The following is a 12,386-nucleotide window of genomic DNA, read 5'->3' as shown; positions in this document are numbered from 1 at the left end:
ATCCAACTTTTCCTTAATGAAGAATCTATCCACCTCGACATGCTTTGTACGATCATGTTGTACTGGATTATGAGCAATGTCACATGCGGCTTTATTGTCACAAAACAATCGGATTGGTTGCCTAGATAGGTAACCTAAATCCTGTAAGAGGAGTCTTAGCCATAATGCCTCACAAAGTCCTAGAGCCATACCTCTAAATTTCGCTTCTGCACTTGAACGGGCGACGACACTTTGCTTCTTACTTTTCCATGTCACAAGATTACCACCTACAAAGGTAAAGTAACCAGATGTAGATCGCCTATCATCCACTGCACCGGCCCAATCAGCATCAGTATATACTTCTATACTCTGATGATCAACATTTTTAGCAAACAAAATTCCCTTCCCAGGAGCATTCTTCAAATACCTCAAAATACGCATGACTGCATTCATATATTGCTCTCCAGGATTATGCATGTATTGACTCACTACACTCAATGCATAAGCAAGATCTGGTCTTGTATGAGCTAAGTACATTAATCTCCCCACAAGTCTCTGGTATCTTCCCTTATCAGTTGATACTTGATTAGGCTCAACACACAATTTCAGACCTTCTTCTATTGGTATATTAACAGGTTGACATCCCGACATTCCAGTCTCCTGTAAAAGATCTAAGGCATACTTTCTTTGAGACAGAAAAATTCCTTCACTTGATCGAGAAACTTCAATCCCAAGAAGTATTTCAGAGGACCTAGATCTTTCATTTCGAATTCTCTAGATAGATAATTTTGCAGAGCTTTTCTTTCTTCAGGATCATTTCCTGTAACTACCATGTCATCCACATATACGATGAGTGTCGTAATCTTACCATGTTGCTTTTTCAGGAACAAAGTGTGATCTGAATTACTTTGACGATAGCCAAAAGCTCTCATTGACTTTGTGAACCTTCCAAACCAAGCTCTCGGGGATTGCTTCAACCCATACAATGACTTCTTCAATTTGCATACCTTCTGACATTGCTTTTCTGACACCATGCATCCTGGTGGAAGATCCATGTATACTTCTTCAGATAACTCGCCATGTAGAAAGGCATTTTTCACATCAAACTGTTGTAATGGCCAATCTAGGTTTGTAGCTAAAGATAGTAATACTCGAATTGTGTTGATCTTAGCTACAGGTGCAAATGTCTCTGTGTAGTCAATTCCATAAGTTTGAGTGTACCCTTTTGCTACTAGTCTTGCTTTAAACCATTCAATACTACCATCTGCCTTGTATTTCACAGTATAGATCCAACGACACCCAACTGGCTTCTTTCCTGGTGGACATTCTACGAGTTCCCATGTTTCATTCTTCTGCAATGATTTCATCTCTTCATTCATGGCTGCTTTCCACCTTGGATCAGTTAAGGCTTCCTGCACACTGTTAGGAATAGCTACAGTAGATAATTGATTTACAAATGACTTATTTGATTCAGACAAACGATGGTTAGACACATAGTTGCTCATGGGATATATGACTTTGGTAGACAATTCAGGTTCATATGTGGGTTTAGGAATACCTCTATTATGACTGTGTGGTAACCGTTTCATGAATAGATCAGGTTCCAAATTAAGAACACCCTCAGCAGACGACGATTGGTTTGGTATTTCAGTGAAGACATCTTCGGACCCAAATTGTTGACCACTCATATCCAACTCACCCGCTTCCTGATTCACTAGTTCAGATTGTCCAGATTCATCCTCCTCATAGATATGATAATCATAATCGAGAGTCTGAATTTCCTTATGGTACTCCCCCTGAAGTTCAGACTCAGATGAAAAATACATTGAATCTTCATGAAACACCACATCCATTGTAATAAACATTCGTCGAGTTGGAGGATGGTAACATCGATATCCCTTTTTGTGCAATGCATATCCAACAAACACACATTGCAATGCATGGGAAGTTAACTTGGTGCGTTGGTGTTTGTGTAGATGCACAAATGCCATGCAACCAAAAACACGAGGAGGTAGATTTGGGACGGTTGGGGCAACTATGGCATTAGTAAGAGCTTGGAGAGGTGTTTGGAAGTTAATTGGGCTAGAAGGTACCCGATTGATCAAGTATGTGGCAGATGCGATTGCTTCTCCCCAATAAGATATTGGTATTTTTGCTGCTATCAAGGAAGCACGAACAACCTCTAACAAGTGCCAATTTTTCCGTTCAGCGACTCCATTTTGTTGGGGTGTATTGGAACAAGTAGTCTGATGAATGATGCCATGTTCTTCCAAATACTTTTGAAGATTAGAACTCTGATATTCTCCACCATTATCACTACGCAAAACCCGAACCTTTGCATTGTACTGAGTTTCAATCATTTTATGAAATTTTTGAAACAACAAGTTCACTTCATCTTTGGTCTTCATCAAGCATAACCATGTCATTCTGGTACAATCATCAATAAAAGTAACAAACCAACGTGAGCCACTCAAAGTTGGGACTTTGGATGGGCCCCAAACATCAGAATGTATAACCATAAAAGGAAGCGGACTTTTATTCAAAATTAACGGAAACGAAGCACGATGACTTTTAGCCAATTCACAAATATCACAACGGAAACCAGAAATATCACTCTTTGCAAACAAACTAGGAAACAATTTTTTTAAATAACCAAAGGAAGCATGTCCCAGACGTCGATGCCACAACCAAATTTCAGACTTTTTCTTCTCCTCCTCAGATCCATCTGCCATCAAAGCTTGTTGCAACTTATTTGAATCCTTTGATTGCAAGTCCAAGTAATAGAGTTTTCCCCGCTTAATACCACAACCAATCGTCTGTCTTGTTTGGATGTCCTTAATCACACAAAATTCAGGCAAAAAAATGACAATACAAGATAAGGCTGCAGTAATTTGAGAAACTGACAAAAGATTGTAATCTAGAGATTAAACAACTAAAACAGAATCCAAATTCAAAGTATCAGTAAGAGTTAAGGATCCTTCCCCAATGACTGGGGTTGTGTTACCATTGGCTGTGGAAACAATTTTTTGTGAGGAAGGTCTAAGGGGTGAAACCTGTCTAGAATCAAAAGTCATATGATCTGTAGCACCAGAATCAATTATCCATGCACTATTAATAACAGGTGTAAAAGTATTTAGAAACTTACCACCATGATCTGTAGCGGCTACCAATGCAGAAGCTTTCTTAGCAACATTAGCCTTTGTTTTTATTTCGGCAACAGTTGCAGTCGAGGTTTTCTTGGAATCCTTCTTCCGTTGATCACGATTATTATCATTAATAACAAAGTGGTGATAGCCTAAACATGATCTAAAGGTCCATGGTTCAAATCTTCGGTTCCTCATTGTTTTCCTGGTCATACCAAGAGTCGTTGCTTTGAAATTGTGGGATATCCAGACTGGTGGGATCAGTCTTATTGCATTGAGTGATATTTGAAGGTTGACTTATCAATATTAAGGCTTGTCTTAGGATGGTTGATCGCTGTCGGACTACCATAGCGACAAAATATCCAGGATTTCAATTCCCTGGCTCTGATACCATCTTCAAATTGATAAATAATAGTTTTTTTCATTAAAAAATCTCATTCGTTCATGTACAGATCGAGTATATATAGAGGGTGATCACCATTCTAAGAATGGGAAAGAATGATACAAGGAAAGAATGATATAAGGAAATAACAACTAATATCCTAATATCTCAACTTTCCTAATATCTCAATATTCCTAATATCTCAACTTTCTTAATATCTAAACATTCCTAATATCTCAACATTTTCTTTTTAAAGTGTTTAAAAGTTTGTTTTACAATGTTTTTAAGAAACGTTTTTATCATTTTTAACACTTAAAAGATAATTTTTTTTTAAGTGTTAGAAAAACTAAAAATATTTCCTATCATTACTATCAAATGTACTCTTTATTTTTAAAAAAATTGTTTATCAACTATTGCTATAAAAAAACACTATTAATGATTTTTTTAACTATTTAAAAGTATTTTCTAAATTTCAAATACCTAATTTTTCTTCATAAATATTTTTTGATATAGAACTATTTTTCGAGACACTATTAATGATTTTTTTAATTATTTAAAAGTGTTTTCTAAATTTTAAATACCTATTTTTTTGAAAAAATAATAATAATAATTTTTGATGTAGAACTGTTTTTAAAAAACAATCTAGTTAAAAGTATAAATGGAACACTGTCATACTGCTAATTATTAGAGCGGCAGATAAATACATTACTTTTGCGGACCAAAAGGAGTTGGATGACATCCATAAAGTTTTGTTGTTGGATTAATATTAGAACTGCCTCCAATTCTAATGTGTTCATATATATGTATTGTTATTCTTGAATTATCACAAATGTATAGTCAAATAATTATGTATAATAAATAAACGAGAAAGTAAGTAAATATTGAATCTTACAAACGGTTGATCGAGGCTAGAGTTTGATTATATATCCTTAAGACGAATTTGCCTTGTACTGGTGCTTATGATTTGTTGACAATTATCTCATAGGATACAATGATCACTTTCTTGTGATACTAGCACTCCAAATCACAAGAAATAGCAAATCAAGCACTTAGAAGAAAAGAGAAGAAGTGGAGAGAATTGATGATGAAATGAATGAGAAATGTCATTGGGGGGGGGGGCTATTTATAGGTTTTCTGGTGACTCTTAGAAGAGATGTGTTTTAAATACTTGACATATCCTTTGACACAAGTTGTGTCCATTAAGAAGAGTTGAGTCTAATTGAAATGGTATGTCTTAATTTGCATTCACCTATAAATATCCCAACATATATTATGGTCATCGTCATGTATCTGCATTTTCGTAAATAAATAAATGAAAAGGTTTAACCTATTATTTTATTAAAATACATAAAATAATCTAAATGTGTAAATCTCACTCTCCTCGTGTTTAAACTTGAAAAGTAATTTGTTTTGTTATAAATGTCCTTTAATATTTTGATTATTTATTTGTAAGTTTTAAAAAAGAAGATTATTTTTTAGTGGTCTAACTTAGGTGCTAACTCGATGTTCGAATGGTCTTGAACAATCATTTGCAATACTTGGATTGAGTTTGGATTAGGTTTTTTCCAAACCAAGTTCAATTTATGAGCTGACTCGGATTAAGGTTCAAACAATCCAAGCCTAATTCAAACTTATGTTTTATAATATTTATTATGTATACTATCCTATATAATAATATTTATTTTCTTTTTAAATTTTTAAGAAAAAAATATCAAATTATGTTATATCATATATATATTTTTATTTTTTAGAAAGATATATAAACTTATTTTTACTTTTTTTTTTGTTATTATCTTGCAATTTTGTTCTATTTATCATTTAAATTTTAATATAAATATATAATTTTTTTTAAGAAACATTATAGATAGATTTTAAATTATATAGCTTAATCAATCCGACCAACCTAAACTTGGAGAAATGATATTAGGTTAAGTTTGGGTTGAGTATTCATGTCATAGGTTAAGTTGAACTTGGATTTATCGTTTTTTAATTTGAGTTGGGATTGGATTAGTCATCAACTCACCCAAGTTGCAACCTTATTGTTCTTAAAAGAAAAAAACAAAGACAATTTTTTTTTTTTAATAAAAAATTTATATTTTTTTAAGCTAAAAGAATGTGGAAGGTTAGATTTACAAATTGAGGTTTATTTTCAAATAACCCTATATATATAACCTTGTATATTAATAAGAGATTACGACAATAATATTTGTTTGCATTATTTATCTTTTTAATGTGGAATAAATTAGTGATGATAAATCATCTTCGAACCTTTTCTCTTTGCTCATCTCTACTTATTGAATTTATTTAAGTTAATTAATAATTCAATTATTTCTAGTTAAGAAACTAATATATAAAAAAACACACATTGAAAACACCATGGGACGTCGACTTTATAAACGGGTATGTTTAATACTTTGTAGTTATATCGTGATTGACATTTTATTTGAACATTTATTTCTCAACTCCATTTCAAGAAGAAGAAAATGTGAAAAAAGAAGAATTTTATATAAATATACTTTTATTTTTATATATAGCATTTTTCTCAAATAATAGACTTAATTCTTGTCTATATTTACAACACAAAAGGAACAAATCCATCTAAAAAGGGAAAGAAAAGAAAAAAAGGTTCTCATCATCAATCAAGTGATGCCACTTATATATTTTTCAAATCCATTGTTTATATCATAATCCCATTTTATTTGTACCTTTATAAATAAGTTCCATTCGATTGTAACATCGTTGACTAAGCACACATATTCAATGATCGGAATTGCTTGTTTAGACACGGCTTAGGTGCCATAACATTTTCTTAAAAAGAAAAGGTTTTTGGTTGATGATGGAGTAGTTCCTGAATTGGGAATAGATCATGGGAAAAGAAGAAACACAACATGCTTTCTTATGGAGACTGACCTAAGTCAGCTCTATTATTAATCAAGCAAACTCGTAATACACAGTACTTCTGGACTATATATATATATATATATATATATATATATATATAATCCAACTCTTAGAAACCACAAAGTCCAAATCAACCCATACATATGTCACATGCGCCCAAGCTTTATTATTCTTCTACCCCAAGCCACAGCCACTCCTTCATCCTATATATATAGTACCAGTTTATCTTTTCATTTTCAAGGGCTTGGTGGGCTACATCCTCGTCTTTTCTTGGAACACGGAGTTGGTTTTGGATTGGGAATGCAGTACTTTCTGTAAGCTTTTCCAGGTCCACAGTTGGAGCCTGCTGTAATGCCCACCTTATGATCAGTACTCATCATTTCTGCAAGATCCATGTAAGATATCATCAACACAAACAAGATCGAGACAATATTTATACTAACAGCAAAAAAAAAAAAAAAAAAAAACTAACTACTTCGTTTATATTAGATAAGATGGAAGTGAAAGGATTTTTCTTATCCAATTTTAATTTCCCTATATAACTTACATATGACAAAGAGGAAAAACAGCAGCTCATGCATGATTGTGTATTTGAAGTTTTTACATGCAACGTACCCTATACACATACATACTAATATTTTTCTAAAAAAGAAATGGAATAATGAAAATATAGGTTGTTGATTTTACGCAAACGTCCAAGAAAATATTAATGATATGGACTGAAATTTTATTAATAGAAACTTAAATATAAAATGGATGTAGAAAAGGAAATTACCATTTTGAACCAACTCTCGAGCACTAAGTACGCAAGAGGGAAAGAGAAGGACTGAAATCAAGAGAGAGCATACAAGGATAGCCTTCATAGTGATGGGAGATTGAAGTAGGGTATGCTAAACTTTCTCCCCCGCTGCCCTTATTTATAATAATGGGATTCGCATGTGTAGATCGGGAAAAAGAGATGGGAATTTTTATTTATTTAAAAGTATGAAGGGCAAGGTGTCCCACAAAAAAAACAAAGGATGACTCACTCTCTCAATTATCACAATACTCCAAATAATCCATATCATATCATAGAAAGCAAAGAAAGCAAAGAATCCTAATACAATAAAATAAATTATGAACTTGTTTGATAGTAAGTTTAAGAAACGCTTCTAATATTTTTAATATTTAAAAAATTATATCATTCAAATGTTTGAAAAATTAAAAATATATTTTAAAATTATTATCCAACGTACTCTAAATCATTAAAATTTATCGGTTAAAATATTTTTTTTTTTTTTTTTTTTTTTTAAGAAATGCATGGTCTTCCTATGAGAAACTAAAGTCACCTTGGTTTCGATATTACTTTTATTGTAATTCCATTCTTTATTTTGAATATAGGTACGGTAATCCAATAATTAAATACCGCATTCTTTAAATAATGCCACAAAAAGAAGAGAATGACACAATATGCCAAACTTGATTAGGAAAAAAGCAAGGAATGGTATTATAAAAATAAAAATATAAAAAAGGACTTATGGATTGACTACTATTTCCTTTCCATCATTTGCAGAACTTTTTCACTCCACTCAACTATTTTATTCCAAAATAGTATTTTTCTCTCATTATTATATGGGAAAATAGTAATTTTGTAGATCACAGATGGCACACTGCCTTAATGCTAATTATTAGAACGACTGATAAACAGACACCTGTGCTATAGACAGAGATCATGAAGCCAGCTGAGAAGCAACGGAATTGGAATAAAGAATTCTTCACGTACAAAAGCTAGAAAGACTTGCAAAAATTTCAATGAGAGAGAGTGATGAAAAGGATAACATCAAAATCCAATCCTATATTGGTCATGTTTCACGTTGCTCCACTCCTGTTCATATTTTATTACATCTGGAAGATTAAAATAACAAAGTTGTGGCCAGCGCAGAGGGTGCTGTTGGAGGTAAGGAAGGAAAGAAAATTGAAATTTGTATAGAGGAGAAAGAGTGAAAATGAATATAATAAGTGATGAAAAAATAATGAGTGCTCTTAATAAATATCCTAAAAAATAATGAAGACAAAAATTATATATACCTTAAGCTTGATTTTTACATTAAATGTAACTTCAAATTAGTCAATTATATGTTACTTTGTATATGTTCGATTCTCTCGCATCTTCTATTAGTTGTTGATGTTTATAACTATTTTCATAAATAATAATAATCTTGATAATTTCTTGAGACATCCGGAATGCAAAGTAGGATATGAGTGGAGTGGAAGGATTAAAATTGCATAAAGATCAATGACCAAGTCCAATAAAACATTTGGGGATGATTGAAGAGGTTTGGAGATGTCCAAAGGAGCTTTAAGTAAATTTTTTTTAAAAAAAAAATCTAGACTCTTCAAATATCAATCTCATCAATCTTTAAAAGATTTGAACATTGTTTGCTTATGCAGAAAAAGTTGGGAAAATTGGCAAAAAAACAAGAAACATGTTGAAGGAGCTAAGGGGCATTTTGACAAAAATGGTGCCACCCTATAGTCTTGCGCCATTTTTCATAGTGGTACCACCATTTTGAGATAAAGAAGCCCACCAACCGGAAAAAAATGGCACCAAGATAGTGCAACCTCATAAACCAACACCATTTTCTTCAAAAGTGTCGTCATTTTGTTTTGAAACATCGAGAGCATGTGGGACCCAATTTTTTGGACTTTTCCCAAGCCACCATTAGATCTCTCACCTTGTTTTTTTGTCTCCACATAGGATATAACTTAGAACAACATGAGAGCACCTATTTAAAGGGATTTTGGAGCTGGAGAAGGATCATTTTTGGGACAAGGCCCCTTGGTGGGGAACTCTTCTTCAACCTCCAACCTTGGAACTTGCTGTAACTTCAATAATCTTTGTAATGTTTTCTAGATTTTAAGAGATTTAATGCATTAAACTTCTTTATCTTGATTGTATTTGCATTTGGCTATAGTTACTCTTTAGTTTTGTATAACTTTGAAACTTGAGTTTGAATTTCAATGGCTCTTATTTCATACTTCGTTTTTGTCTCTTGTTTTGCTATTGAGATTATGTCTTTTGAGTAGTGTGTGTGTGCATGTGTGTTTTTTCTTTTTCTTTTTTTATGCTAAAGAGGAAGGGTCCTTAGGAGCTCCCCTGGACCTATGAAATGACCCTCAAATCTTTAAGTAATTAATGATTTATTCAACTTGTAAATTGAATCTACATTTTTAATTAGAAAATCATGTCTTAATACTTGGGAATTGGAGTTTAGGGGTCCCTTTAAGAATATCTCAAGCACTTATTTGTGACAACCATTTAAACTTAAGATGATAATTATTTAGGCCTTAATACTATAATATGGCAAACAAATGGGTTGTGGGGGCTTTAAGGATTTTACGAGGAGGTTCAACTCACAAGTTTGAAGCAATGGTTTTAATTAAATTGCGCTTGTATTGAAAATTCTCGAACTAGGAGCACTTCTAGGTAATCTCGATTGTGTTAGCTTGATTGAGAGAAATTTCATGAAAAGAAAAGCCCAAGTGACATAGTTATCCTTACAATTTTAGCAAATGTTATTAAGTCAAATTTAAATTTAAATTCACATGGTTTTTCCCATATTTTTCATAAAATTCATTAACCTCTTTTTTTTTTTTTTTGAAAAGTGTCTCAAATTCTAATTTGAGTCGATTGGAAAGTCATTGATAGTTTGTCATTGATAGTTTTTGAATGGGATATATTCTTGTAAAGAAGTTTTCTATTATCATAAAGAAAATTTCCTATTGTGAGATTTTTTTTTTTTTTTAAGAAATAAGTATTTTTGATAATCACATAATTAGTTTCCTACAAGGAATCTTATCTTGTAATTAGAAAAATATATAAGAAGAGATTTTGATTAAAAAGAATGAGTCTCTTTTTTGGTTTAGGTGAGATTTTGAGATTTGAGAGCTTTAGGGTTGTAATCTTCTTCAATAATAATAGAAATTCTTCTTCTTCACCCATGGATGTAAGCTTTAGGTCAAATCACATAAATCATAACATGTTTTTGTGTGTTTTCTGTTTTCGTATTCTTATTTTCTTCTCCCTATTATTATTCTTAATTGTGATTTTTCACAATTGTTTTGTTTTGTTTTTTTTTTTTTACAAATTTAGTGAAAGAAAAAAAATTATTCATTTTCTAAACCTCTCGATTTCCCCATTATATGTAAGATTTCCCTATCTTTCAAGACCCAACTTATGAGGATTTTAAACTAAAAAATTGACTCCATATACTTGGGGAATTGCACTTTTGCATATATATTTGGGAGCGACCAATAGGTTAAAGAGAAGTTTGGGGGTTAGGTTACCCAGTAAGAAGGTATTAGGTGCCCACTAAGCCCAACATGAGAAAATGGAGGCAACTTAATAAGTGATTGATTTGATAAAAAAATACAAAGTCAAATTAAAATAATAAAATTAGTTTTCTCTAGCTATCTGTGACTTTTGACATGGTGGTGGAAGAAAGAAATGCATACAAATATGAATAATCACATGCATAATCAAGTAAAAGCTTGTGGACAAGGAATATGATGAGATATTTGCTCTTGTTACTTATTTAGAAACTATAAGATTATTCATCTCTTTGGTTACCCAAAATAACTGGAAGATTTTTTAAATTAATGTGAAATATGTCTTTTTAAATGGACATCTTGAAAAAAAAAGTGTATATGGAACAACCCATGGATTTTGTGTTAAGATAAAACCCTTAAAAGTATGACATTATGTAATAAACTTTTGGATTTTATTTGTTTAATAAAGTTCCGATTCACTTTTATCTATCCTATTTCCATGCATCATATCTTGTGAGCATTTTAGTTTACATCTTTTGCATTGTACATGATTTGAGTGTATTAGAAGTTGCATGAAAAATCTAAGTCATGGGTTCTTTGAAAATAGATGATTGTTCACAGTCGGTTCATGGGTTTAGGCAACCCATTAGAGGTTGTAGTGCACCACCTCCTGATTGGATGGATGGTTGGTCTTGGCTATCATGATGGGTTTCTTATGGTAAGTGCACTAGTATGCATGGTTACACATTGGACACAACCTATGATGAGTCATGACTTAAGGCTATCAAGTAGTCATGACTTTACCAAATTGTTTCATTGTGTTGTCTTTTAATTTTGACAGAATATTAAGTTTGTGCTAAAATTAACAATGGCTTTGACCTATGGGTGAGATTATAAGCTGATTATATATTATTTATAGATTGGGTCATTGTTAATGAAAGTTAATAGCAATAGATATTCTCAATAGAGACACCATGATATCTCTTAGGATTGAGACAGTGTGTCCCCTTAGAAGATCCTAAGGAGATGTGTTCATGGAAACTATGGCTATAGTAGTTCCTTAAGTAGAACTTGACATATGTTCTTGAAGAGGTAAAACATGTCAATTGAATACATAATAAAAGGATTTGTAACTCAAGGATAGTAGAGATAGTCTTGAAAGGCAAATGGTTTTCACCTTATTAGACTATGAACACCGATTCATGGGGGAGATTGAATGCAATAGATAATAGGTCACAAACCTGAGCATTGGGTGTCTTATTGTTATTTACAGCGGATACTAAAATTTAGTTGATTCTTTATAGTGGGATGTTGAATCAACTTTATAATTGGATTTTGAGAGAGTCATTACTCTTATAATTCATATTGGTCCCTGGTTTGAGTTCATATACCTTATTGGCATAGGTTATAAGGGTTGGATTGACTTTAGGTTCATATTTTAGCATAAGGGTGTTTTGGTAATTACATAAGGTTGCACAAGGGTAAGTGAGTAAGGTCTCTGGATTGAGTTAATTGAGTAATTAGTAAGCCTTGTTGAGTTAATTAATCAATTAGGACCCATTTTGAGCTAAATTAAGTGACCCAAACTCTTAATGGACTCAAGTCACTTAAGCTTATTGGGGAACCCCAAATACCTCCTTAAGGGTTAGGGTTTCCATAACTTCTTCTAAAGA

At 32.2% G+C, this 12,386-nt stretch overlaps 1 long non-coding RNA gene across 1 annotated transcript; it reads right to left on the bottom strand.

Moving 5' to 3' along the window:
• Positions 1-6,574: 6,574 nt before the first annotated feature.
• Positions 6,575-7,302, bottom strand: LOC117930273. The gene is made up of 2 exons (XR_004653895.1): positions 7,181-7,302; positions 6,575-6,787 (listed from the first exon to the last, which is right to left on the bottom strand). It is a non-coding gene; the product is annotated as an uncharacterized LOC117930273 (long non-coding RNA).
• Positions 7,303-12,386: the final 5,084 nt, after the last annotated feature.

The sequence above is a fragment of the Vitis riparia genome, chromosome 14 (genome assembly GCF_004353265.1).
Source record: "Vitis riparia cultivar Riparia Gloire de Montpellier isolate 1030 chromosome 14, EGFV_Vit.rip_1.0, whole genome shotgun sequence".
NCBI classification, from domain to species: domain Eukaryota; kingdom Viridiplantae; phylum Streptophyta; class Magnoliopsida; order Vitales; family Vitaceae; genus Vitis; species Vitis riparia.
The sequence above is the reverse complement of the archived record's forward strand: the minus strand, read 5'-3'. Positions and strand labels throughout refer to the sequence as shown.